Source organism: Zalophus californianus, chromosome 4 (genome assembly GCF_009762305.2).
Source record: "Zalophus californianus isolate mZalCal1 chromosome 4, mZalCal1.pri.v2, whole genome shotgun sequence".
NCBI lineage: Eukaryota > Metazoa > Chordata > Mammalia > Carnivora > Otariidae > Zalophus > Zalophus californianus.
Genome location: NC_045598.1, coordinates 66874158 through 66901305, shown reverse-complemented (window position 1 = coordinate 66901305; position 27148 = coordinate 66874158). Strand labels below are relative to the sequence as shown.

The window sequence follows — 27148 nt, the reverse complement described above, 5'->3', positions numbered from 1 at the left end:
ATTGCCCCATCATATTTCATATTGTCCTCTATGAATGAGATTAGAAAAACTGAGACATTTCTATTCTATCCTTCACATCTTTTAGCTTGTGTTTTCTTTTGAACTTCAATTTTTTAAATTTCTGTGATACATTTCTTCAGATTTGACAATTCTCTTCACAGTTCTTTTTTTTTTTTTTATTCACCACTCCATTTATTCTTCTGTTTCAATGATTATGTTTTATTTTTTTTATTTTTTGCTGACACTGGGCACTTTATTAGTGAAGGGCCTTGGTTTGGGGAGGGGGTGTTGGGATGCAGAAGAAGCACCCATCTCAGAGGATTTTCCCGGAAATCAAGCGTTCCTCCATGCAGATTTCGAGGAAACACCATTGTGGATGAAATCCCTAGACGGCAATGCTGTGACTGCCAAGCAGCAGAGATAGGCGGGTTGCCTGGGCACAGCTGGGCCCCCTGGACAGCAGGGCTTCGATGTCAGGCTCCATATTCGATGGCTGGAAAGCAGCGGCTGTAGCTGCGCACAGGCACACCATGAGGGCCCACCAGGAACTTCTCAAAGTTCCAGACGACGTTGTTGCGGCCCACCAGAGACCGGGTGATGAACGTGGGGTCGGTCATGAGCGCAATGGCGTCCTAAGAGGAAGAGGGGGTGTGCCTGTGCGCCATTCAGCTCGCCCTTTTCGGAAGGCATAAGGTTTGGCTGGAGACAGCCGCGGGTTGGGACGTGCTTGAGGAAATTCAGGATCTCTTCGCTTTTGGCGTTTTCCTGATGCCTGAAATGGTGGCGGCGGAAGCCGAGCACGACCAGGCCCTGGGGTCTGAGGCGCCGCTGCAGCTGGTTCATCTGGGTGTAATCCCGGACCTTTGGGCCTCAGAGCGAGGCCACAATCTGGATGAGCAGCACCTTGCCCCGCAGGCAACCCAGGCTCATGGGCTCCCTGCAGGCGGGTGGGGGCGCAGAGAAGGTGGACCAGGAGCGCAGAGCCGCGCGCAGGGCGTGCTATGCGAGAAGAGTGCATTATGTAATTTTTATTTATAGATTACCTGTTTAATTAATCTTCAGATCTCTGTACTGCCTCATATTATCTTTAATTTTGCAGATATTTGTTTCCGTCCTTTATTTCTTTCAACGCTTTGAAAGTCCGTTTTTATTCTACATCTATTACTTCAACTATCGGAGAAATAGAGATTTAATTCTCCTGTCTTGTTGAATAGCACTTGTGGTGCCGTTTTTATTAAACTTTTATAATTTTGGACTGTGAGTTTGGTTTTGGCAGCTTTTTTCTGTGAGAATCATATGGGGCCACATTTGGGCCATAATTTCAAAGACAATATTTTAAAAATATAGGTGCCTTAGAAATGTCCTTAACTCATGATTATTTTATGTTAATATACCTGTATGATTTTTTTGCAAGGTACATAGTATAAATCTGATTATCGAAAGTGTGATGTGAGAGCAAGTTTGTATTTGTAAATTTGCAGACTTGTTTCCATCACAAAACAGGCCACGCCCCATAAGTACACTTGTCATGTTTATTTATTGGCTTATTTTCTTTTAGAGTTTCTCCCTGGTCTGGAAAGGGGAGTTACAGAGAAGTCTAATTCAACCAACCCCATCTACCACCCCGCCAACTCTGATTGCATGGGCCAAAGTTCATTACCTATATTCTCCGGTAAAATTTGATTTCTGATGTTGGTAGAGATAATAGCTTTTAGCTTACCATTCTGGCTTTTACTTTTCTCTTTGATTTGGGTCCTTTGGTGGTTTTGTTACTTGGGGTGGGGTTGGGCTTAACTGTAGATTTAAAATAATGTTTATTGTATTTTTTCCAGAATTTCTGGCTGTATTAAAGTGAGACATTGTTCAGGATATTTATCTTGCTATAGTGTTATTTGAAATGTAAGCATATGGTCCAATTCATGTTCTCTTTTCTTTCTGTACTCTAGTCATACTTTACATCTTTCAGTCACTCTAAAATCTTTAGTTACTTTCCAGCTCATACTGTTTGGGTTAGGGTAAGATTAAGCATACTCCAGCTGTAAAAATTAACTCCCAAATTTCAGTGCCTTAAAAAGAATAGATGCTTTTTGTTTACTCATCTAATAACCTAATATGGGCATTTCTTGGTGTCAGGTGACTTTCCTTCATGTTGTATTTCAGGTATCCGTGCTTCTTCCATCCCAGGCGTCAACCAGGGAATAGAAATGACACACACCACTTTCATCAAACTTCTTGGATGGGAGTTAGTCACATAACCACCTGTGGAGGCAAAAGAAGCATAAGAAACACTCCCTTCCCAGTCAGGGCTATATCTAATGAGGATTGCAGATTACAGTGGGAAAAACTCTCAGCGTTGATGTACAGATACTCATTTCTGTGACAGGTGCTTTTGTGTATGATATTCCCTGTGCCTGGGCATTTTCCCTCCCTTACCCTCTCTGATTGACACTCTTTTGTGCTTTGTTACCCAATCATAATCTAGGAAAGCTTTTCCAGATTAAGTGAGGGCCTGGCTTCATAAAAACAACCTAATAAATCCTTCACTCCTTCTTAGCACTTATAAAATTGTAATTGTTTTAATGGCTGTGCAATTGTTTCCTCAGTCTCTAATTCCTCCACTAAAACAAGCACTGTAAGGGAAGAGCTCATCTCTCCCCCAGCCCTTCACCCCTCCCCCACTCATGATATTACTAGTTCCTTAGTGTCTGGCAAATTGTGAACATGCAATAACTATGTGTTAATGCATAAAAAAATAAAGGAGGTTTGCATAAAATGATCAACAAATTTATAGTGGAAACCATGACATTTAGTATCATTAAACTCTTGAGTGCTTAGCTTGTGTAAGTAAGTTAATCAGTCCACATGGTGAATTTATGAAGATTCGCTCAACAGAGAAGGTTCTGTGACAAAGGCAAATACATATTCTTTGTCATTAGGTGTCTCATATCTACTTGAGGGGTGGGGATGTGAGGCATTTCTAAGCTGGAACATTAAAACTCTCCTCTAAAAAGTTTAAAATTAGTAAAATATAGGTTATGATTATGCCAAGATATGTCAGCTGTGATGTGGCCACAAATACTATATTTTAGCCTTCCTGTTAGAGACATGCATGGTTTCTTATACCTCCTTACTCTGGGAACCACATTTCTTGCCTTATGGAAAGAATAAAGCGTGTTCCATTTAGATGTCCCACCGAAGGAATATCATACAATTAAATATGCATTTGGTCCTATAGTCTTTATTATCTAAACTGTTCAAGTAGGGGGGTTTTATGTCCTCAATCATTCTCTCCAATTTCAAGTATTAAGATCAAAGTTTTTTTTTTTCTCTCAGAAATATAATGAAATAAAATTATATACTTCTTAAAGCAAATAAAATGAGTGTTGAGGTATACATTGTTTCATTAAAGATAGTAATATGTCAAATATGTGTTGGCATATTTAAAAACCTGATACCTAATATTTTTTTGAGCTTTTATTTTTACTTTTTTAAGTTTTTCTTTTTTCTCTTTCTTTTTTTTTAATAGGTTTCCTGGCTTCTCTTAGGAGCTCCTTACTTTCATGTTGCAAGATTCCTCCAGACCAGGTAAAAAGAAGGCAATGAACTTATTTGAACTTTCTTGGTAGAAACTTAGTTTTGTTGAAATATTTGCATGCCTCTATCTGACTCTTTAATATACATACACCACTATTCGCCAGTGCTGTATTCTTCATCTTAAGTTAGTCATTGATAAATGACTGCTTATTGCTGCTTCAGTTTTTTACCTATGTGGTTTTGCTTTGGACGTATTTTTTTTTTTTAACCATTCAGATTGACTGTGAATTATATCAGGAGAGCAGCCTTTTAGTAATCAAGGTCAATAGGAATCTCTACTCCTAATAAGTCATATAAAGCCTTTGCTGTGTGCTATTCCACAGGGCAGAGTAGAAGCTGTTTTATTGACCAGCCTTTCCTAAGGGGCCTTGTAGCATTTGCAATTTTTGCCCTTAGGGGCTGGTGAAAGAGACCTTTGCTACTCTTTTAATCAGTACCAGAATCAGCAATTAACCTATAACTGTAGCTGGTGTCCTAGAAATGAGGCAATGTAATCTTTTCTCATTACTTCTTATGGGAAAATTACTTTTGACATCTGTGCTTTAAGGTTGCTCACACTTTTCAAGAAATATCCTTTTAGCCTATGTCAATCAGTACACATATTACCCCTTCCATAGATGGTCACATTTTGGCTTATCTGACCTAAAATGTTCTGTGTTGTATTTTGCCTTTATGCATTTAAGGGTGCCCTGTGCATATTTCTATCAGAATACTTATCACAATGTTGTATAATCATCCTTTTACTACCTTGACTGTAAATTTTCTGAGATTAGAGACCATTTATCTTGATAAGCTCAGTTACTAAGAAAGTGATTGGTTCTTCATTAATAATGGCATTTCACATCAGCCTTAGGAGCCAAGATAGTTTCTGCACAATGAAGAGTGCCTAGCACATAGTAATTTCTCAATAAATATTTCTCAAATAAGATTCTTAATAACAACACCTAATGGGGGCACCTGGGTGGCTCCGTCAGTTCAGTGTCTGACTCGTGATTTTGGCTCAGGTCATGATCTCATGGGTTGCGGGAGCCCTGCTTAGGCTCCTCATTCGGTGGGGTGTCTGCCTGCCTGCCCTTCTCCCGCCGCTCCTCCCGTCTGCTCACCCACACACACTCTCTCTCAAATAAATAACTAAATCTTTAGAGAAATAACAACACCTAATGTGTAACACTTCTTTGATGATAGGCGTATTTCTGACATATTAACCCGTGTGACCCTCAAAACCACTTTAGTAGGTAGGGCTATTATTTTCTCCATTTTACCAATGAGTAACTGATGCAAGAAAAGGTGAGTAAATTTCCAAATGGCACACAGCCAGGAAGTGATGGTGCCATGAGCCAAACCTGGTCAGTCCGCCTCCCAAGTCCGTCCCCTTAACATTACTGTCGGAAAAGCTTCTGCAGAAGGAAAGGACTTGCTAATGAAACATTTTCACATATAAGAGGAAGAAATATTTATACTTACACAAAAGACTGACACTAAGTATAAATATATGTTCTTATAGGGTGTATGAGAGGTAAAGGGAAAGTTATAATTTGCATTCCTGCACATTTGCCATGAACCAAAGCTGTATATCGTTTTTCCAGAGAAGTTTATGAATAAAATGAAACCATTTTATGTTTTATATCTGAAATTAAAAGGCCCAGTGCATAATTAGAAGTGATGAAAAGACTTAATGTTGGACTATTATAATTTTTTGGGTGGTATCTAAATTAATATTACCATGATAATAAAATACTACAAGAGTATAAAGATATGCATCATCAAAATTTTCTCATTAATGAATAGTGTGTTAAGCTCTCATACTAATGAAATGAGACTTAGGATAAAAACACATCGGGAAATTATCCATATATTCTTGATAATTAAATAAAAGATCTATGTAATAGTAGACTGTGATACATTTTGTAATTCACTTTAAAACCTTTTATTTTCATGAGGCCTTGAAATACAATGCCCAATTATGTTAGGAAACATTTACAAAATTTAGTTTAAAATATGTTACCGTAAAATTTGTAATACACCTCAATATACTTTAACAGAAAAATGGAACAAACCTTATAGACATACCTAAAAATTGAGTTTGAGATAAAGTATGCTAATCTGGCATGTACATGTTCCGAGTAAATAATGCATTCTGGTTAAAAAATGGTTTACTGCATAAATGAGCTCTCTGCATAGAATTCTAAGGAAAAAAAAATCAGCCTTTGAATCTGGTTTTGGGAATTATTGCAAGAGTATTCATCTTGAAGTTAGAATTGTTCTCCCACTGAAACTTAAATTTTTGTGTGCAGTAATCTGAGTTTCCTAAAGATAAAGATACTTGAAGCTGATTCCTAATTTTAACAAGGTTTTTGCTTTGTTTTAGAATTTGGCTGAAATTGCCAACTTATATTAAATTGCCTTATTTTATTTAAAATTATAGGTAAACATAGATATACCAATAAATATAAAATTAAAATGATCTATTTATTCAGATGTGGGGCATTATTCCTCAGCCTTTCCCTGACACTGGCTAGCTTCAAATAATTCTTTCTTTCTCTCTTTTCCCTCCAATCTCTGTATTATTTCGAGCTTGTATTTTAGACTTATGGACTTTTTCCCTAAAATTTTCAATTTTGTCTTGTTTTTTTGTGTGTATGCATTTGCATTTGTGATACAAAGATTGAGCCTCACGGTACCATTAAACTACCATTTTTAGATTTCACTTTGAATTACATATTCAAAAACTTACAAGTAGGAGCCAAACTACATCTTCTTTTCCTAAGAATTATAGACCCCGGGCTTTTCCAGAGAGACTTTTTAGCACCGTGGGATAGCATAAGCCCTTAAATTCCTAATATTATTTTCCACAATCACTGAATGACATGCATTTCTGGGTCATTGTACATTTTCCAAGTGTTTTGCAGGCTCCTCCTAGATTAGCCAGTGAAGAATAGTTTTAAATTTGACAGTTATGGGATTGCAGTGCTACTGTTTGGTAATGTAAGGATAAGTTACAGTCTCGTTTACACCATGTTTTTTTCCTTATGACTCCTGTGTTCTTATTTCCTTTAAACAAGGTATTCCTGTATCTGTCACTTCCTGAAAACTCAATTTCTATTATGATGACATTCTTGGAATTTCTTCATGTAGAATTTCTCATGGTGTTTAAAAATACCATGATTATTGGACCCCCAGAATGTTATAAACACTTATCTTTGTGGAAATTGTGTGAATTAAACATAAATACCAGAAGTTCACTTACTTTGATTCAGTGGACACTCTCTTCAAAGACATTTAAGAGAATTGTTATGGCATGAGTTGGGGACATGTGATAATTCTCCACAGATTAAAAAAAAATGAGTAATTTAGGAAGCCATGCATCTAAATAATAGTAGCTGGTCAGATTCCTTAGAAACCAAAGGACCTAGTCGAGATCTTCTTTCAGAAATAGTAAATGTAATGCCGTTCCACGTAACCCGAGTCCGTTTTTAAATTCAATTAAATCCAATACACTATATAATAGTTTTCATTATATTCTACTCAAAATTGCAGAGGATAAACAGACAAGGTCAATGGTATGTGTGTTTGTTCTTTAAACTTTTCTATAGCTTTGAGACTATCTAATAAAAATTTAGTACCAAACCTATTATAGATTAGTACAAGCCATAAAGTAATAATGAGTAAAATCTACATAGCCTATAATTTATGAGTATGTGGTTAAGTACCCCATAACTAATTGGTAACTTTTAACAAAATATATGGATCTCTAATCCTTGTTTTGCTTATCTGTTAAGTGAAAATAATAAGAGTATTTCCTTCATAGGATTTTTCTAAAATTCTAATAGAATTAAGACAACTGTGAATATTAAATGAAATACTGCATATAAATTACTAAGCAGAGTAGCTAACAGTTGGTCAATAATTACCCAATAATTTCTTGTAATTATGATGATTTACATATACATTTGTAGTTTATCAGTTATATATAGTTTACATCATTGAATTCTTTTAGCAAGTTAGGTAGCACAAATCTTTTATTTATTTTACAGTGTAGTATATTGAGGTTCAAAAAGCCGAGTCAGTTTTACAATCACATAATTAGTAGATAGAACTGTAACTTGAACCCATTGTTTATGATTTTAAGAACCATGCTGGGGACAAATGCATTAAGTTATTTTTAAAATCATATTTCAGAAAATATCTATATTGCAAAACAATCTTGTAACATAAAAATTCTAATTTAACTTCTTTGAAAGTTCATCTTATTCAAAATCCTGTAAAAAAATGATAAATTATCTTAGGTAGTGATGTCCAATTTATTCAAGTTGTATTTTGTTGCCTTGACAAATTTTGGAGAGTCTTCTACTGGCTCCTCACAGACCTGGTTTTGAGTGCTGGCTCATTTGTGTACTAGGGATACTTAAAGAATGAGACAGAGTCACTGTTCTCATCAGACTTCAGAGTGTTTGGTACAAAGTAGAGATTACAAGCTACAATTATTGCTACCACTGGAATATTTCAGTTGTTGAAGTGCAGAATTTGTTAATTTCTATTTAGGTTTCTAATATTAAGGTGAATTTTATGTTTAATGACTACATATTCAGTATAGTAAATACTTTATAATCGTGGAAGTATATTCATTTCATCATTTTTTTTCTTGTAAGTAACATAAATGGGTGAGATCATCTAACTCAGCCTCTAGCACTTTAAGTTTTTACATCTTAAAACTTGGAATTGTCCCAGTGACTCAAAGCTATCTCATCAAGTCCTTTTTCCAAACAATACTGTCCTTTGCTTAGGGCCAAATGGGTAGCCTCATGACTTTCTTAGGTTGTTCATGCAAAATATGTCTATTCCTTGTTTTATTTTCTACTTTCTAAGATAAATGTCTTTGATTTCTTCAACTGTTTTTAATGTGGCCTATTCTGAGACCCATCCCATGATGCTTAGTCTTTTCCTAAAAGTGCTTGTATTTGTCTATAAGAGTTCTACTCCCTAGTCACCAGCCTCAGAGCCATGGGGCAGCTGTGACATTGGAAGTAGGTTCCTGACATTTTTATGATTTCTAAGTAGCAGTAGCAACTTTCTGACCTCAGGATAGGATTTAAAGAGAAATGACTTAAATGCTAGTGGCAGAGTCCCTGATTTTTCCTTTTCTAGTCTTATCATTGCTCCAATAAACCGTTAAATTCTTGAAATGCCTCATTTTCCTTTCTTTCACTGAGCCCTGAATTATCAATTTATAAAATGCGTATAGGGTCCAAGCCATAGTTCTTGGCACTTAGTACATTAAATGTGAGGACTTTAAAAAACTTAATTTCACTTAATTTCCTTTCACAAGCACCCCTAGTACAAATCATTAAAAAAATAATGAGAGTATATTTTTAGTATGTTTGATCAGAGAAGATAAATTCAAGAACAACACCTTTTCATGTGTAAATTCATTTAACATATATTTATTGAAGGTCTATTATGTTCTGAAAATTGTGAACATGATGGTTAGCAAAATAGATACAGTTCAGGTCTTCATATATTGCATTTCAGTGGAAAATGCACTCCACAGAAATGGAAATAAATGAATTAGGGACAGTTTTTTTTTTCTTTCTGAACAGGATTACATTTCTCATGAACTGGAAAATCTAATGAACTTTGTTTGATTTTAATAAGAATACCCAGATGGGCCCCTGTTTGTATGTGTGCTCAGTTACTGAATCAGTGATGGCTGTCTTTCCTATTGTAGATAGAGCCAGTCACCATCACCCTGGCAGCTGTGGGCTAGAAACATTTCCTTCTGGACAGCCCCACATCTACAACTTCTTATTTCACGAATGTAAAGATGACTTTTCACGTTTTCATGATCTCTCCTTGCCTTCTCTAGTTATACATATCATTCAGCACTATTGATGATGCGTCCTCAGATTTCCTGATAATGTTTTCATGGGTTTCCTATTCTGATTTTTCTTTTTTTTTTTTTTAAAGATTTTATTTATTTATTCATGAGAGACAGAGGAGGAGAGAGAGAGAGGGAGAGAGAGAGAGAAGCAGAGGGAGAAGCAGGCTCCCAAAGAGCAGGGAGCCCGATGCGGGACTCGATCCCAGGACCCTGGGATCATGACCTGAGCCGAAGGCAGACGCTTAACCATCTGAGCCACCCAGGCACCCTATTCTGATTTTTCTTTGGGAGCCAAAGAACTTGTATTCATTCTTCTTCCCCATCTCCTGTCTTCCCGCAGCAACAGCACTTGTCTTGCAAGCTTCCCAGTGGGCAGGCTTTTTTCACCTTGCCTTCAACAAAGGCATAATTCTACTCAACCTGCAGTTAAAATCAGTGCTTTGGTTTAGGGTCAGAGAGAATCTAGGTTCCTCAGTACTTGGGACTCAGGGTTTATTGTACAGGCAAGATGGGGTATTCAGAGTTCAGGCCCACTCTGAGATATTTCACATTTCCAAAAGTTAAGTCGACTTTTGTGGCCTGGCCTCAGGACCAATGACGTTTTTTGCCTTTAATGTGGAAGCGGGTTTTGAAATTTAAAAAGAACAAAACAAAACAAAAATACTCCCCAAAATATTTACAAGGGAATTTTGGGGGGGAGATTTATATTGCAAGTTTACCTAAAATAATAATTCTCTGCATTTTATGCAGTTAAGTAGCCAACCTATTTGTATAGTCCATGGTCCCAAGTAAAACTATCTCATATTAAGCTACCCTGAGATAAGTGGAGATAGAGCAGTTGTATGTCTGTGTAAAAAACTGTACTAGAACATTGAATGGAAAGCGATAGAAACCAAGGATTTGATTATTTTCTCAAACATACCTGGTTTGAGATGATTTAATCTGGTATACTTAGTCTTGCTTCCAAGAGGTCTTTTTTTTTCTTCGGATCTGCCATCCGAATCATTAAACTTTCCCCCTTCCTCAGGAATATTTTCCCTACTTCCACTGATCCTCAGATTTGTGTATAAATGTGACTGCACAGGGAGCTGGATATCAGTATTTGAGTGTAGAATTGGGTCCATAATGAGTATTGAAATAAAAAGAATGATGAATTAAAAACCTATGTACTTAAATGTGTGTTTTCCATTTCTGACTGAAAATGCTGCTCAAATGAAAACCAATTTTCTTTTTATGAACTGAACTCATAATTAGGAACTTGAATTATAATGTCATAGAAATGGTAGTTATAATATAGACATATTACATTTGGTTAGATTTTGCACAAGGGAAATTCTCCTTTGTATTAACTGGACATTTAATTCTAACTCCACAGAAGGTAACTTTGAAATTGCAGGCTGTGGACTGTGCCCTGCTCAGGCACTCTGCCTAGGTCATGGTGGCCCACAGAACATCAGGGCCTGCCACTGAAGACTGTTTGACTCGAAAATTGTCATTTCAGTTTTTCTGGGTTTCATTTTAAATTATTTTTTAATCATGTGGTTCCATTGTCCATGGCATAAATCGGGGGGCAGGATTTGCATTTAGAATGCTATAAAATACACTGTTCCTTCGGGTATATGAAGGAGGGTACCCTCTACCAATTCACATAAATCAAGATAAGAATACTAAAAGCAAAGCAATTTGATTAGGTACTAAATTCAAAACATTACAAGATTGTGGTCTAACAGCCACTAGAAACTGAAGTCATCCTGCATCTAGCATTGTCTAGTGTGGAAAATTAAAATGACAGTTTTAAGAGATAAAGGCAATCTTATTCCTATTGAGCTTTAGGGTTCATGCCAGTTTATCTTGGTTATGAGGTGTAATGTAATATTATATACACATCTACTATAAACATTCAGACTTTTATAGACATGTCAAAAGGGTACCACTTGATGTAAAATAAAATAAATTACAACCTTGTAAAAAGTTCCATGATTTACTCTAACATAGGTACACTCTTTCTCCACCCTTTCTGCCATCTTAAATCCCCAGGAGAAACTGAAGAGAAACAACTGTAAATTTTACTTTAAGAGTTATCAGAGCAATAATGTATAGTTTTCCAATGTCAGGGATCAAAATCTACCTTTGCTTTTATTACAAGATAATATCATCAATGTTTACATATTACCGATGAATAAATTCTCTGAAGCTTTTCAAGCTTACATTTAGGTAATGTGTCTATGGAATTTTCTTTTCATAAGTCTTACAGAAATCTTACATACATTGAGTTTGCCACAAAAATATATGTTTTTTATTTCAAGTGGTATCATAAGTCCATAATTTCCTGGCATTTCTAAAAGAGATATTAAAAAAAATATACATCTAGAATGTAGATTAGGAGCCTTCTTTTTTCAATGTGTCCTCTTTAAAGCTAACATAATTTTTTCTCATCTTATATTCTGTCAGTGACACTGCTGTGGGCTTGATTTTTTTTTTTTTTTTAATGTGTAGGAGATATTTGGCAAGTAATAGCATTCCTTTCCTATCAAGTTTTACAGCTTTTATATAGCCAGAACAACCCATTTAAACTCATATTCATTCTATACGTACTTGCTTTTAGTGATATTTCTTCTTTGTATGCCCTCTTATAATTAGGAAGAAGGCCCCGAAGGGCCCAATTAGCCAACATGTGAATGTAATTATAACACTTGACTTTTTTCTGTCTTCTCCTTGTATGTATGTCTGTGTAGTATATAGCATAACTTACTTGGGAGAAAATTCCAACCAGGAATACATTACATATTGAGCTTTTAGCTAATTTATGGCAAACATTCCTCATGGTTGCCTAACAGACACAGTTTCCTTTCACCTATATTAAGAAAAGTAGAAAGACTGGAACTGCCTTTCATAGCGAGCTTCCTCTCACATTTGGAAGTTGAGCCAAACAATCAAACTTCCAGTCAACCCTGTGTTCAGTGTCAAGTCATCATGTAAGCCTGGTCTTGCCAGGAGAGGGATTCTTAAGAGGGCTGAAGTTTGAGTGGTGAATTAGTGAAAGACGTGTGATCAGCCAGCATTGTTTTAAAGAAGACAATTTATAGCTACAGGAAGTTAAGGTCTGAGGAAAGAATTGAGACGTTACTGCTCTGTAGTATTAATTCTCAGGGCCAAGTTTCCCAGTTGTGGTTGTCTTGTAATGTAACAAGTTCTACAAGGGCTGTCTCAGGCACCAACAGGCACCACTCTGAGACAGTCCTCTCTCTCATAGTTAAGAGGTTCTTTCTTCTCTTGGGACAATTAAAGTTGTTCTCAATGCATGGTGAATTTCCAGAGACCGTATTTCTCATTATGAAATAATGCATTTTCAATATATTTGAGATTAACCCAGGAATCATTAGTCTCAGTTCATACTGAACATGCACATGGATGACCAAGTAAATGTTTTGTGTAAGCGCCTTTACTTTTATAACATGAATGTATAACACGTTAACATGAGCATATTGTACTTGGGCCACTAAGTACAGCTATGCAAATTGTTCACTGTTATTAACCTAGAAGGGGCCCTTGCCATAAACTCTGATGTTAATGATGCCCTCTAGAGGTCTGAAGTATGGTAACTTGGGTTTCTACTCTGAGTTTATTTACTAATTTTCTTGTTTTTATTCCCCATGAGAATCATCTGTCGCCCTAATCTGTCACTATCTAAGCTTACTTGTTCACATTGTATTCTTATCTCGTCTGTCTTATATAGGTTATAATGATAACAGCTAATAAGTAACATTATTTAACTGCATTATCACATTTAATCCTCATAATAACTCTCTGAACGAGATTTTATTACTGCTCTCATTTTACAGATAAGAAAAAAAAAGCTTTCAAGGATACAGCTTTTAAATTGGGGAGCCAGGATTTTTAACTCAGTCTTTCCGACTTGAGAGCTAGAGATCTTCATTATCAATTCACAGGCAAACTACTATTACATTCTAAATAACAGCTATGCATAAATAGGGTCTTTCCTCTGCCATATTATCTCCTGGGGCTTTGGCCCCCTGCTTAGCTCTTTTGTTGCCTGCTTCCAACTTCTTCCTACTACCTGTTAACCAGTCAGATTTCCCATCTATCTGCTTTGCTCTATGAAGTCTTAGTTGAAGTAGATGAAAGTTTTATGGAAAGAAAACACTTAGGAAATCCAGGCCCATCCTGCCGGAAAAAAACAAAAAACAAAAAACAAAAAACAAAACAAAAACCTTAAACTATGTCAAAACTTAGTATTTTCCTTGGACCATATCTGTACATCTTAGGAAATGTAGATCAATATTAACAAATTAAATCTATTGTGGGTTCACCCATATCTGGAAAGGTTTAGTTTATTTTACTTTAGCCTGGCTGAGTTATCCTTTGACTCCCTGCCACTCAGTCTAGGGGATGCAGCTCCTAGAAATCTACAAATTCAACACGAGGCTCTTACAAATATTGAAGGATATTGGTTTATGGGCGAGGCTCCTCCTGAGACGACCGGAGAGGTGTGTCAAGTGAAAGGAATGGGTGGGAAATTGCAGAAGTCTCAGAGAGTTAAGGGAATTACAGTTGGAATAGGCAGAGAAAACATGAGAGTTAAGAGAAGAAAAAAATATTGATGTTTTATGGCTGGCAACTAAAAATAAGTTCTAAGAAACTAAACATGCTGACCCACCTAACAGGGAGGAAAAATTTACCTGTTTGAAGATATCTTTAATCTAACTTTATGTAATTGATATTAAATCAGTTTAGCCAGTATTGATTGGGTAATGAAGCAATACCAAAATTATGATAGGGTCTAGTATAGATAATTTCAGAGTATAAAGATATGTTTGCAAGAAATATTTTATAAATTAAACATCTTAATGGAGTAGTATTCTGAGAGGTCATAGAAGATTTTAAAAAATTGTGAATTGGGGCACCAGTTGCTCAGTCGGTTAAGCGTCTGCCTTCAGTTCAGGTCGTGACCTAAGGTCCTGGGATTGAGCCCTGCATTGGTCTCCCTGCTCAGCAGGTAGTCTGCTTCTCCCTCTCCCTCTCCCTCTGTGCTCTCTCTCTCTCTCAAATAAATAAATAAAATCTTTTTAAAAAATGTGGACTGAAGTAAGGCCCCTGACACCATTTTATTTAGTCTAAAATCATGTTTTCTGTCAAGTAGAAAGATGTGAATGCAATTTTGTGTCCTGCTAGATACTATTTTTTCCTGACAAATCATATAATACCATATTGTTTTAATACTAATTTAATTGATTTCTTTTATCTTTCATGCTTTGGGAATACCTACATAGTATCTCAGCTCTAAAACAAGACAAATAGCTCACTATCAGCACATAACTTGAACCTTTACCCACGTGTAAATGTAAAATAGGAATACATCCATTAGCATTCAACTAACATGGTCATTTGCTACATTATTATCCCATTAAAACATTGTATATTTTTGTTCTTTATCAATGACTAAAACTCAGTAATTAGGAGATTGTATCAAATGGCTGACTACTTAAACCCTAGAACTCTAGAAATGACATATAAAATGTGAATTTTAAAGAGTAGCTTCATAATTATGTGTGCAACAATAATGAATAGGTTCTACAGACCACTGATTTTAGGAATTAATGAAAGACAAGAAGCAAATTGGAACAGATGGATAGTTAAAAACATATGCCGATGTAGAGGAAGGAGTCATTTCAGATAGAAGGATGAGACTGGTGCTTTTAGGGGAATTACACCCAAATTTTGATATGAATCTGTCCTCCTAACTTGCATAGCTGGTCTGCAACAGCAGTTAGCAAGAGGTTTATTTCAGAGACTGAATTTGAAAGTGTAGGCATTTGAGCTAACAAAGAAAAGGTGTGCCCCACCCCCCAAAGATAACAGCATTTCTATTTGTTTATTTACTTACTTACTTATTTACTTTTTTTATTGGGGGGGTGGAGGAAGGGTCAGAGGAAGAGGGGGAGAGAGAGAGAATCCTAATTGACCAGCGGCTCGATCTCATGACCCTGAGATCATGACCCTGAACTAATGAACTCAGCCAAAATCAAGAGCTGGACACTTAACCGACTGAGCCACCCAGGTGCCCAAGATAATGGCATTTCTTAAAGAGTAGGAGATTCCTACAGAAATCAAGATATCATTGCTCCCAACCTAGTAGCACTTCATGCTTTTCCCCCAAATCGCTGTAAAACGTCATCCAAACGAAACATACTAGCATGAATTACTAAAACAAATGTTATAGATCTTAACCCAGGAAAAAGAAAAAAAAAAAAAGGAATCTGAGAGAGAACAATGAATAAGATAAAGAAATACTGGGGCGTAAAGAGACCAATAAAATTTAGAGTTAAAGCCAAACACTTGTTAGGGCATAATATTAAAATATTGAAACGGTATAAAACTGAAATACCAGATAACATCAGCATGGAGATATTGGGACATGAAAAAGAAGGAAATTGAAAGCTGTTTCTGTGATAAATATATCCAGTGATATGAAAAATGCTAAATAGTGACAAAAATATGATTAAATAGGTGTGTTAAATATTAAAGGATGATGATCATCAGAAGAAATTGTGTGAATATTATATATACACACACACATATCTCAAATACCTGGAATAAAAAATAAATGAATAGATACTAAGAAAAATAGAAGAGACAAGTCCTGATTAATTTTATCATTAATGGCCAAAACTTTGAGGAGTGCAAATACTACTTGAAATGACAGAGACTCCTGGAATGTATGGTGCATGGAAGGGGAGATAATTAATAACAAACAGAACCAAAGATCAGAACCAGTTACATACTACTTATAAGAAACACACTTAAAAATACACAAAATATTGTATTTGAAGAGATGGAAAAATAATAAATAATAACAAATAGAAGCAAACAAAAGATCATTAATATCAGGCAAAATAGAAATCAAGGTGAAATTCTGCATACATCTTGAATTCCATAGACAATATCTGTTATTTTCCTTCTGCCCAAAGAATGACCTTTTATTTTTCTTTTAGTGTGAGTCAACCAGTGCTACCTTTTCTCAGTTTTTGTAGATATGAAAGTTTTTATTCTGCCTTTATCTTAAAGGGTATTTTTGTTGCGTATAGAAATCTCAGTTGGTAATTATTTCCTTTAAATATATGCAGAACCCTTTCCATTATTTTTTGACGTTTTGTTGTTGAGAAGTCACCGGCTAATCATACTGTTGCTCCTTTGAAGGTAATTGGTGATTTTCCGTCCTTTGGCCGCTTCTAATTTTTTTTCAGTTTTAAACAGTTTTATTATTATATATCTAGGTATTGTTTTCTTTTGTATTTATACTTTAGGATTTTATAGAACTTCTACAAACTGTGTTCATTGTCTTTAATTGGTTTTTTGAAACTCAGGGGCATTATTTCTTCAAATATTCTTTCAGTTCCATTCACAGATGGATTCCAGTTGTCCATTGGTTAGCATATTGGAGAATGTCTCACTTGTCACTTACACTTTTACTATTTTAAACTTACTCTCTTTTAAAATTCATTTTTATCCTTTTAACTTCAGTTTGTATATTCTCTATTGATATATCTTCCAGTTTACTGATCTTGTGTTCTGCTCTGCCAGTATGCTGTTAAACCTTTTTTTTGAGTTCTTATTTTATTGTACTTCTTAGTCTAGAATTCCCATTTTTTCTAGTTGCTTTTCTCATGTTAAATTTCTTTATTTTCCCCTACTTTCTTCTCTCTCTCTCTCTGTCTCTCTCTGTCTCTCTCTCTCTCACACACACACACACACACACACACACACACACCATATTTCTATGGCTCTGTGTCTTTGCTCTTCTAGTAATTTTTTAAATTAAATATTGAATATTGTATATAAAAACTACCGAGGATTGAGATGATCTAATTGTTCTCTAGTGAGTTTCTGTTCTTTCTGTTGTTAGGTAGAATGAGGCTGATCACCTGAATCCATTCAAAGACAAAGCTGAGGCGAGACTAGGTTGTGATTTGGGTTTTGCCCAGACTCCACCTATCCTCAGTTAACATGCACTCCCAGGTCACAGTCATTCTGAGCTTTCAACTGAGAACCTTTTGTGTTTGCTGGAGTTTCTTACCTGGCTGTTCCTAAATTCAAATCTGAATTTCTTTAGAAGGGAAAGTGTTTTTTCTGATTAGCTGCTTGGCCTTTTGTCTCTCCAGTTTTAGACTTTGACAAATGTCTTGGAAAAAGTCTGCCTGTGTGTCAAGCCCAGTTTTCTGCCCACCATTCTGCTGGCAACTTGGCCTATTTTGTACGTTCAGCCGCCAAAGATCATCATAAACTGCTGTTTTTTCTGTCTCCCAGCAGTGGCCATTTGCCCAAGCAAAATACATATTCTCAGATTTATTTCCTGCACTCAGATTTGGCAATTCCCCAGAGAAAAATGCAGCTACAGAAACTCAGCTCAATTCTTTCAGTTCTCCTCTCCTTAGGATCTCGGCTGTGTAATCCTTATTGTTTTCAGCAGCAATGCTTTCTGCATTCTGTCTGGCTTGTTTTTAGTTGCTTCTGTTGGCTTGTTTGTCCACCACATGCTCCTTTAACCTTTCTGGAAGTAAAATTCTTTGAACCAGCTTATATACATATATATATATATATATATATATATATATATATATATATATATATATATATATATGATTATTTGTTGGATGTTTACTGAATTACATACTATTTTATTTATTCCTTACAATAAATTTTAGGACTATATATAACTGTTTCCATTTTTAGTATATGAACTGAAATTACTTCCCAATCTACATAGTCTCCACAAAGCAGGTTTTGAAATCATCTCCCTGTTTATGAAGAGAAGCCCTGTGCTTTTCCTACTTATTGCATTTCTTGATGCTGAAGAAAGGGAAGGGAAAGTAAAGCACCTTCAGAAGCCTGAAGTCAAGGAAGTTTGTGACTCTTTAAGAAGTTTGCACATGCCCCATGGACTGGTTCTGTGATGCCACTCTTTCTAATCTTTAAGTAAATGTACTGGAGTAGTTGGAGCCAACCGTAGGGGGAAAATGGAAAATAAATCACCATAATAGTATTACAGAGAACACGGATTGAGGATTATTTATGTGCCAAGCTCTCTACATGTATTAAAATATTTAAAGCTCCCAGTAATCTGATGGCCTGAATCCCTTTTTATTCTTATTCTGCTAAGGTTGCAACTAAGCCTCAGAGAAGGTAGTAACTTAGCCAAGCCTCATAAGATAATAGGGTGAATGGTTTAACTTCAAAGAACATACATTATCCAATGCATATACTGCCCCCAAAGTAAGAAGCCATTCTCTTTTTCTTGTTTGGGAAGCAAAAACACCCCAAGTGAGAGAAGAGAACCAAGGAAACAAATTTTTGTTGGACTCTTGCAGTGACTAAATTTAAAAATGTTATCTCACTTATATGTGGAGGCTAAAACAGTTGAACCTATAAAAAACAAAGAGTAAAATAGTGCTTATTAGGGGATTGGGTGGGGGATGATAAGACTCAGGATGTGTAAGGGTACAAACTTGTAACAAGTAGTAAGTAAGGCATAGAGACCTAATGCACAGCATAATAAATACAGACAATGATATTCTACTATTATTTTGTAATGTGATAAATATCACTACCTGGGCAGTCATATTACAATATATAAATGTATAAAGCAATAGGGTTATACCTTAAACTTACCCAGCATTATGCATTAAATTTATTTTTAAAAAAGACATAATTTGGATTAAATATAAATGTTATCAAGGCTTTATCTAATTTAAGCAGTTTCTAAATTCTGTGGAAAAGGATATATATAGTCCCTGACTATAATAAAACTAAGGAAACTAATAATAATTTCATTATTAATAGTATTATTATTATAAAAATCTTTATATCTAGAAATTTATATGGACAAATGATTCACTAATGTTTAATCTTTTTCATTTTTTTAAAGATTTTATTTATTTGAGAGAGAGAGGAGTAAGAGAGAGAGCACGAGCGGTAGGAGGGAGCAGAGGGAGAGGGAGAAGCAGAGACTCCACTGAGCAGGGAGCCCATTGCGGGACTCGATCCCAGGACCCCGGGATCATGACCTGAGCTGAAGGCAGACACTTAACCAACTGAGACACCCAGGCGCCCCTTCTTTTTCATGTTTTGCATTATTAAAAGTCTCTTTCAAAAATACAATGTACTTGGTACATGAGAGAATAAAAATGTTGTTGGACACCATATGCAAAGATTTTTCTATCAATGTGTGAATGAGCAATAAATTAATATGTTCTATATTATAGAATAAACTGTAAAGATGGAAAAGGGCCTATTTATGGTATATTTCCTTTTTCTATGATTTGTATTATTACAGATTGGTTATAATGAATTCATATCTAATGAGTGAAAATAATACTGATCTGAAGATCTCCTGTGAGGTACAACAAAGTAAAATTGTAGGAAAAAAAAAAACAAAACAACTAGTGTATCAGAGACAGTTTTGACTGCCCCTTTCCATTTTTATTAAAACTGAAGCTCTGTAGCAGATGGGCTTCAAAGATATTTTAAAGATTTAAGTGCTAATGCATGGGAGAATTCCAATGCAAACAGTTCCTTTAAAGTACTTCAGTGCATGCTGGGCTGTGGGAGGGACCTGGAGAGGCCTTTTAAACTTGCTTAGATCTTTCCATTAATAGAGTGCTATAAAATTACCTTCAACATGCATGAGAAAAGTGGTCTTACTGGGAGAAGCTTGGCTTCTTCCTGAATTATCTTCCCCTCAACTAAAATTTTAGTAAACCATTCTAAATAAGGAAACAACTCCAGCTGCAGTGGATGGGTTTCAGTTTGGGATTATTTTATTAAATATTGAATATTTTATTATTTGAAAGCATATGGCATACAAATGTTGAGAATTTCCAAAGAAGCCAACTTCTCATTGAAATAGCGTTCCATTTTTTAGTGCATAAACAATTGGTTGAAGTTAAGCATTTAAAATGGAAATATGTTGTTTTTATTTCAGAGCATAGTATCATCACAAAGTTTGAGTCTATAAAAATGTCTAGCAAAGTCAGTGCAGGCTCACCACAGTCATATTAAGAATCATGGTGGTGACAATTGGGAGGTCATTAAAGTTGATAATCTGTGTTACCTGTGATATGCTTATAAGCATTCTGCATGTAACATAAAGACAAGGAGAATTTGGGTAACCAGTTATTTAATAACTCAGTATAACTAAGAAAACTACTAAAGTAAAAAGGACAAATTCTGTCATTCCTAGAAGTCTACATTTGTCCCATGATCAAATTCCACTTACTTTTACCATTTTAGTTATACAAAATATGACAGAATAATTTCTTTGTTAATTTGTTCTTGAGAAATTTTTTTTATTTTTAAGAATTAGATTTTTTCATGATATTAGGTTGTATTTTTCTTTATATTTTTACTCTAACCATGACACAGTTTAAGTCTAGGGAAAAACAAGTTATATGATAGGAAATGAAGTTAAAAATGTAGTTTTCTGTTTACATTTGAAAAATGTTTTGGTTTTCTCTCTTATTTCTACTTCATCCAGTTTTGTAATGAAGAAAGGGTCTGCTCTTAGCTGTTGAACAGGTGTCAGTAACTAACCAGAAAAAGTAGGTTTGATATAGACTTCATCCTACCCATGACTAGTGGGTTTGACCAGCATAGTGAAGTCAATACCTTCCCAGGCTCTGCCACCAGAGAAAACTTCTATAACTCAGGTAATCTTGTTTAAGTAACGTAATTTTGGTAAATCATACTTTTGTATTTGCAATGTAAGAATATTATACGTATACTGTAATATATTTGTGTAAATGAAATTAGTAATATTTTGAAGAGATTTGTTAAATTATAAAATCCTATTTAATTGTTAGTAGTTGTTTCTATGTTGCTATTATGAAAAGCTGTTCTCATTGTGAGTCATGGGAAATTAGTCTCCCTCTTTGTGTAGTTTGCAGCTAGACAACTTTATTTACTCCCCTCCACTTTATTTTATAGAGTGGGGAGTCCAGCTGTGTGTGAAAGCCTACACTAAATTAGATGAGTAGAAAAACAAAAATCAGGAATGACATTCTCATTCCATTGTTGCCACCCACCCAAGTTATCCCCACCATCACCCCTATTTACAACAAGAGTTTTACTTGGTGAAGTACCCCATAAATCAAATCAAGGATTTACAAGACGTCTTTTTTATTTCATAGATTTAAACATAGATTGAATGCTTGCATAAATATTGTACCATTTTTATAAAATACTAGCTTAACCAAAATACCATTAAGTAGTACAGAACCAATAAATAAAGCAGCATTCCAATCCAGACATATTATTAAGGGAGGAAGCGATCAGATCTATAAAATAGTTCTACATTTTGGAGGGTGAACTCTTACAAACCAGATGTTTTAATTTTTGTATGGTCTTTGTATAGTGCCGTGTGTTCTAAGGAACTTTATAGTCACTAATTAGAAAAAGCCTCACTTAACCCAGGTACTTTTGTTTCTCTCAATTCTGAATGTTGTGTGCAATTTAAACTGCTCTAGCACTGACCTTTAATGGCCTCAAATGAATAATGTTCATCCGAGATTAACGATTTCTTTTGATATTAACAATGCTCCTAAAGTAAAAAAGGAAAATATTTTGCTCTTAATTTTTCATGTGCCAGTCTCTGTTTGTTTGATGTGAATTGGAATTCTTTCAACATTTTGGTTCTCTGTTAGTTATGTTGCTCTTCCTGATCCTTTATAAGGAAGGCTTGATGTAGACTGTTTTCAGACATTTGTTTTACTATAGTTTTACCGTGTGTTGGTGTCTTTGTTAGATGTTTAGAACTGAGAAGCAAGGAAATAGAACAACATACAGAGAGCCCCAAAAGAAACAACAAATATTTACTGAGGAATTCTTCTGAGGACTTATAAAGTGGGAATTATCCTGGCTCCTGCTTTGGAGGTAGTAATGACCTAAAAACACAAATGGCCATGTATGAGTGTTAGTCAGTGTGAAGTAGAGCATCATAGTGAAAACTGGCTTTGGAATCTGTAGACCTAAGTTTAGCATTCTTACTAACTATCTGGCTCTGGTGAATTATGTAATCTCTATAAACATCAGTTTCCATGGAATAAATGAAAGCTAGTGTCATTAATGAACAATTCTGAAGAGGATTAAATTTTTTTGCCTTCATCATATATATGCATGTGCCACATGATCTGTGACAGGGGAAATCATCCATCCACTCTATTTTTCTGTCAGTAAAATGCTGAGTTCCTTTGAAGGAACTAAAGTCTGCAGAAAAGAAAGTGCTACATAAATCCAGTTATTGCATGGAGAATGGTAAGGGACAACACTGTTAAGGTTCAATTAATTTAACAGTAAGCATGTGCTTTCTGAAAAACAAAGGATGGTTTTACTAATGTTTTTGCCATCAATGCAAATTAACAGGGATCCAAGAGCTGCTTCTGTTAATAATAATAATAATAATAATAATAATAATAATAATTTGGTATATTAGTTTTCTAACAAAATACCACAGGCTATGTGACTTAAATAACAGAAATTTATGTTCTCACAGTTCTGGAGGCTAGAAGTCCAAGGTCAAGGTTTCAGCAGTTCTGGTTTCTTCCAAAGCCTTTCCCCTTGGCTTGTTCTCTCTGTCCCTACATAGTTGTCCCTCTGTCACTGTGTTGTCTGTGTCCTGTCTCTTCTTATAAGAACATTAGTCATATTGGAGTAGGGCTCCACACATGACTTCATTTTACATTAGTTATCTTTCTAAATATCCTATCTCTCAATACAGTCACATTGTAAGATACTGAGGTTTACGAGTTCAACAAATGAATTTTGGGGAGTAACAGTTCAGCCCATAGCAAATGGTTTTCCACAAAATCCTAAGGCTGATAACACTGGGGACAATCTCCTAAGCAACCAAAAGGAGAGAATGTGTTGAGGGGGTGGGGTGTACTATAAAGAAGGGCAGTTGGGTCAATCAGAGTAGACAGACTATTCTAGGACTTTTACTTCTTTATATCAATTCAGCCATTTGTTACTAGCTTATATTTATATTTGGCCATCATATAGTTTTATTCTGTCAATCCCTTTTGCTCCATGATAATAGAAGTAAGTAAAATACTTGATATGTTTCTCACATGAAAAGAAAATGAGGGGCCAGTGCATACAGAAGATTGAAAATATTCCTAAAGGAAATTCTGGCAGATCAATGCACATTTTTACAATAAGAAAATATGGAATTTTGGTTAATGTTGAAAATGAGAACTGTGGATGCGTCTTAGTTGTTTGACACACATGAATATGAGATGAGAATAACTTGAGAAAATAACAGGTGGTTATATTTTGCATGATCATAGATGAAAAAAAAAAAACCTCCAAAATGTATTTGTTTTAACACTGACTTGGTCAAATACAGCCTTTCTGTTTACATTCATCACTGAATTGAATTATCTCTAGTCATGCATTTATAACTTTGTACAAATGAATGATAACATGAGTGCTATAGTGCTACATTGTAGAGTTTTTGTTCTTGAATATATAAATAATGAGGAAATAAAGTAGGAAATTTATTCTGCTGAAGGAAGTGATTTTCACTATATAAAACACTATGGTATGTCTATGACTATGAATAAGTTTCAACTCTTTGAAATATAATTTAAAGTAAACACTAAAAGTATTGAGTAAGAATTTTCATTGCAAACAAATAGAGGAAGAGATGGGATATAAAGGGAGTATGAGTTTTGTAAACTCCTATGCCAAAATCAAATTTAGAATATTATTAGGTGTTTATTCATGGGATTAAATCATTAGAGATATAAGAACTCTTTAGTTGACTGGGTAAATCAAATATCTCTACTTAATTTCATATGTGAGTTATTTGCATTTTTAATTTTTTCCATATATCATTTTAATCAAAGGTCAATTCAGTGTAGCTATTTGTAAAATGCAAGACAAGAACATTTAAACTCTATAGATAATGATTCATAATTAGAAGTCTGATGATTATGCTTTTACCTATTTTAAAATGCATCTTTGGAGAAGTTTTAAAAGATATTCTAAGCAATTTATTTTTCATGAAAATTAAGTGAATTAAGTGAATTAAGGTTAATGTTACATTAATATAAAATCTCTCTCAACTGCATAGTTTTTCTGAACTGGATTTTATATTACTATGGTCATGTGTTATAGGTTGAATTATGCCCCTCCCAAAACTCATATGTTGAAGTCCTAATACCCAAGACCTTTGGGGTGTGATGTCTTTGGAAACAGGATTGTTGCAGATGGAATTTGTTACTTTAAAATATGGCCATACTGGAGTACTGGGTAGTTCCCTAACTCAAATATATATATTTGAAGTTTGGACATAGGTACATATACAGGGCGAGCACAATGTGATCATAAAAATGGCCATCTACAAGCCAAGGAAAGAAGCTTAAAACAAAGGTTTCACTCACAGTCTTCAGAAATAACCAAGCCTGCCAACACCTTGTTTTTGGAATTTAAGCCACCATTACTGTGAGATAAATTTCTATTGCATAAAGCCACCCAGTTTGTGGTACTTTGTTACAGCAGCCTTTGCCATCTAATACACCATATCTCTAGCCTTGCAATTTTATTTTATTTTTTTAAGATATTTATTTATTTGTGAGAGAGACAGAGAGAAAGAGGGGATGGGGGTGCAGAGGGCGAAGGAGAGAGAATCTCAGCCGACTGTGCACCGAGTGCAAAGCCTGACACGAGGCTCAGTCCCACAACCCTGGGATCATGACCTGAGCCGAAACCAAGAGTCAGACAATTAACTAACTGAGCCACCCAGGCATCTGCAACCTTCCAATTTTATTTTTAATTGAAGAACATTTAGTGTGAAGACATTCCAATGATACAGTCTTTTGCCAAGTTTCTTTATGCTTGTGAAGGGGTCTTGCTAATATGTCACAACATTGAAACGTGAATACTTCTCAAATAAATGTTCAGCTTTGAAAGTAGTTATTAATTAAAATGATGTTTCTAATGACAAAACAAGTTAAATGAATGGTATTGAAGATGTAAATAATTCATGCAAGAAAGAATCAGCTATGAACTATCAAAAGCTACACTTGAGATATGCTTGCAAATAGAAAAGCTTCAATTTCTTCCTGTGATCTTTTATAAAATGTTTTAAAAAGTGGAACTTTATAGTCAGAGTTCTTTAGGGTGATGGCTATGATGTTTATTGTGTTATAGTATTAGGCAAACCTCTTAATATCCTTAAGGCTAAAGTGAAAAAAAATGAACATAAAAATGTTTAACTTGAAAGAAGATTCTAAGAAGTAAATCAGATGATCTAAGAAAGCACCTGAATTTTTGAATTGACGCACTCAATTTTTGAGGCATAATTTATATATAAAGTGTGTAAATCTTAAGTGCCCAGCTTGACAAATATTTACCTAAGTGTACCTAGTTCCAGATAAAAACATAGAACATTTCTGTCATTCCAGAAGGTCCTTTATGTCTCTTCCTATTCAATAGCACTATTTTGACTTCTTAGTTAGTTTAAATTTATTTATTTTTTAAGTAATCTCTACACCCAAAGTGGGGCTCAAACCTACAACCCCAAGATCTAGTGTTGGATGCTCTACTGACTGAGCCAGTCAGGTCCCCCTTGACTTTTTAAATCATAGGTTAGTTTTGCCCATTCTTGACTTTTATGCAAATGAAACCACACAGTTTACACTCTTCTTTTTTTTTTAAGATTTTATTTATTTATTCATGAGAGACAGAGAGAGAGAGAGAGAGAGGCAGAGGGAGAAGCAGGATCCCCTCTGAGCAGGGAACCCGATGAGGGACCTGATCCCAGGACCCTGGATCATGACCTGAGCTGAAGGCAGACGCTGAACCATCTGAGCCACCCAGGTGCCCCAGTTTACACTCTTCTGAGCTGCTTTGCTCAACATGAAGTCTATGAGATTCATCCATGTTGTATATATGTTATTTTTTATTACTGTATAATATCCCATTGTATGAATAAACCACAATGTCTATTCACTTGCATGTGAGAAAAAGAAATATGAGAAATATTAATAATCTCATAATAAATATGAAAAAAGAAACCAAAAACTTTCTAGAAGAAAAAGGAGATGTCATTGTGACTTTAGAGTAGGAAAGTATATCTTTAAAAGGACAGAAGAACATATTGATTATTTAAAATAATTAACTTGGATTTCATTAAAATTAAGATCTGTTTACCAAATATACATCATTAAAAAAATGAATAAACAAGTCACAGTCTGAAAGAAGAGTTTCACAATACATACAACCGAAAAACAGCTCACAATATATAAATAACTCTTATAATCAATAAGAAAGAGATGGATGACCCAGTTACAAAATTGGCAGAATACTGGAGCAGGCAATTCTCAGAATATTCAAATAGCCTAAACTCACATGAAAAGGGCCTGACATCATTACTCAACAAAGGAAATGTGGTATAAAACCATAATGATGCACCATTACATACTCATCAGAAGAGACAAAATTTTAAAAAGACTGTCCATACCATCTATTGAAGAGGAAGTAGAGTAACTGGAACTCTCATACACTATTGATGAGATGGTAAATTGATTTGGGAAACTGTTTGATCATATTTTCTGAAGTTAAATATATGCCTACCCTATGACCCAACAACACGCTCTTAGG

The 27148-nt window shown here is 35.0% G+C and overlaps 1 pseudogene; it reads right to left on the bottom strand.

The window, feature by feature from the left end:
* Positions 1 to 385: 385 nt before the first annotated feature.
* The window catches only part of LOC113926628, a 52763-nt pseudogene continuing 26000 nt past the window's right edge, over positions 386 to 27148 (bottom strand).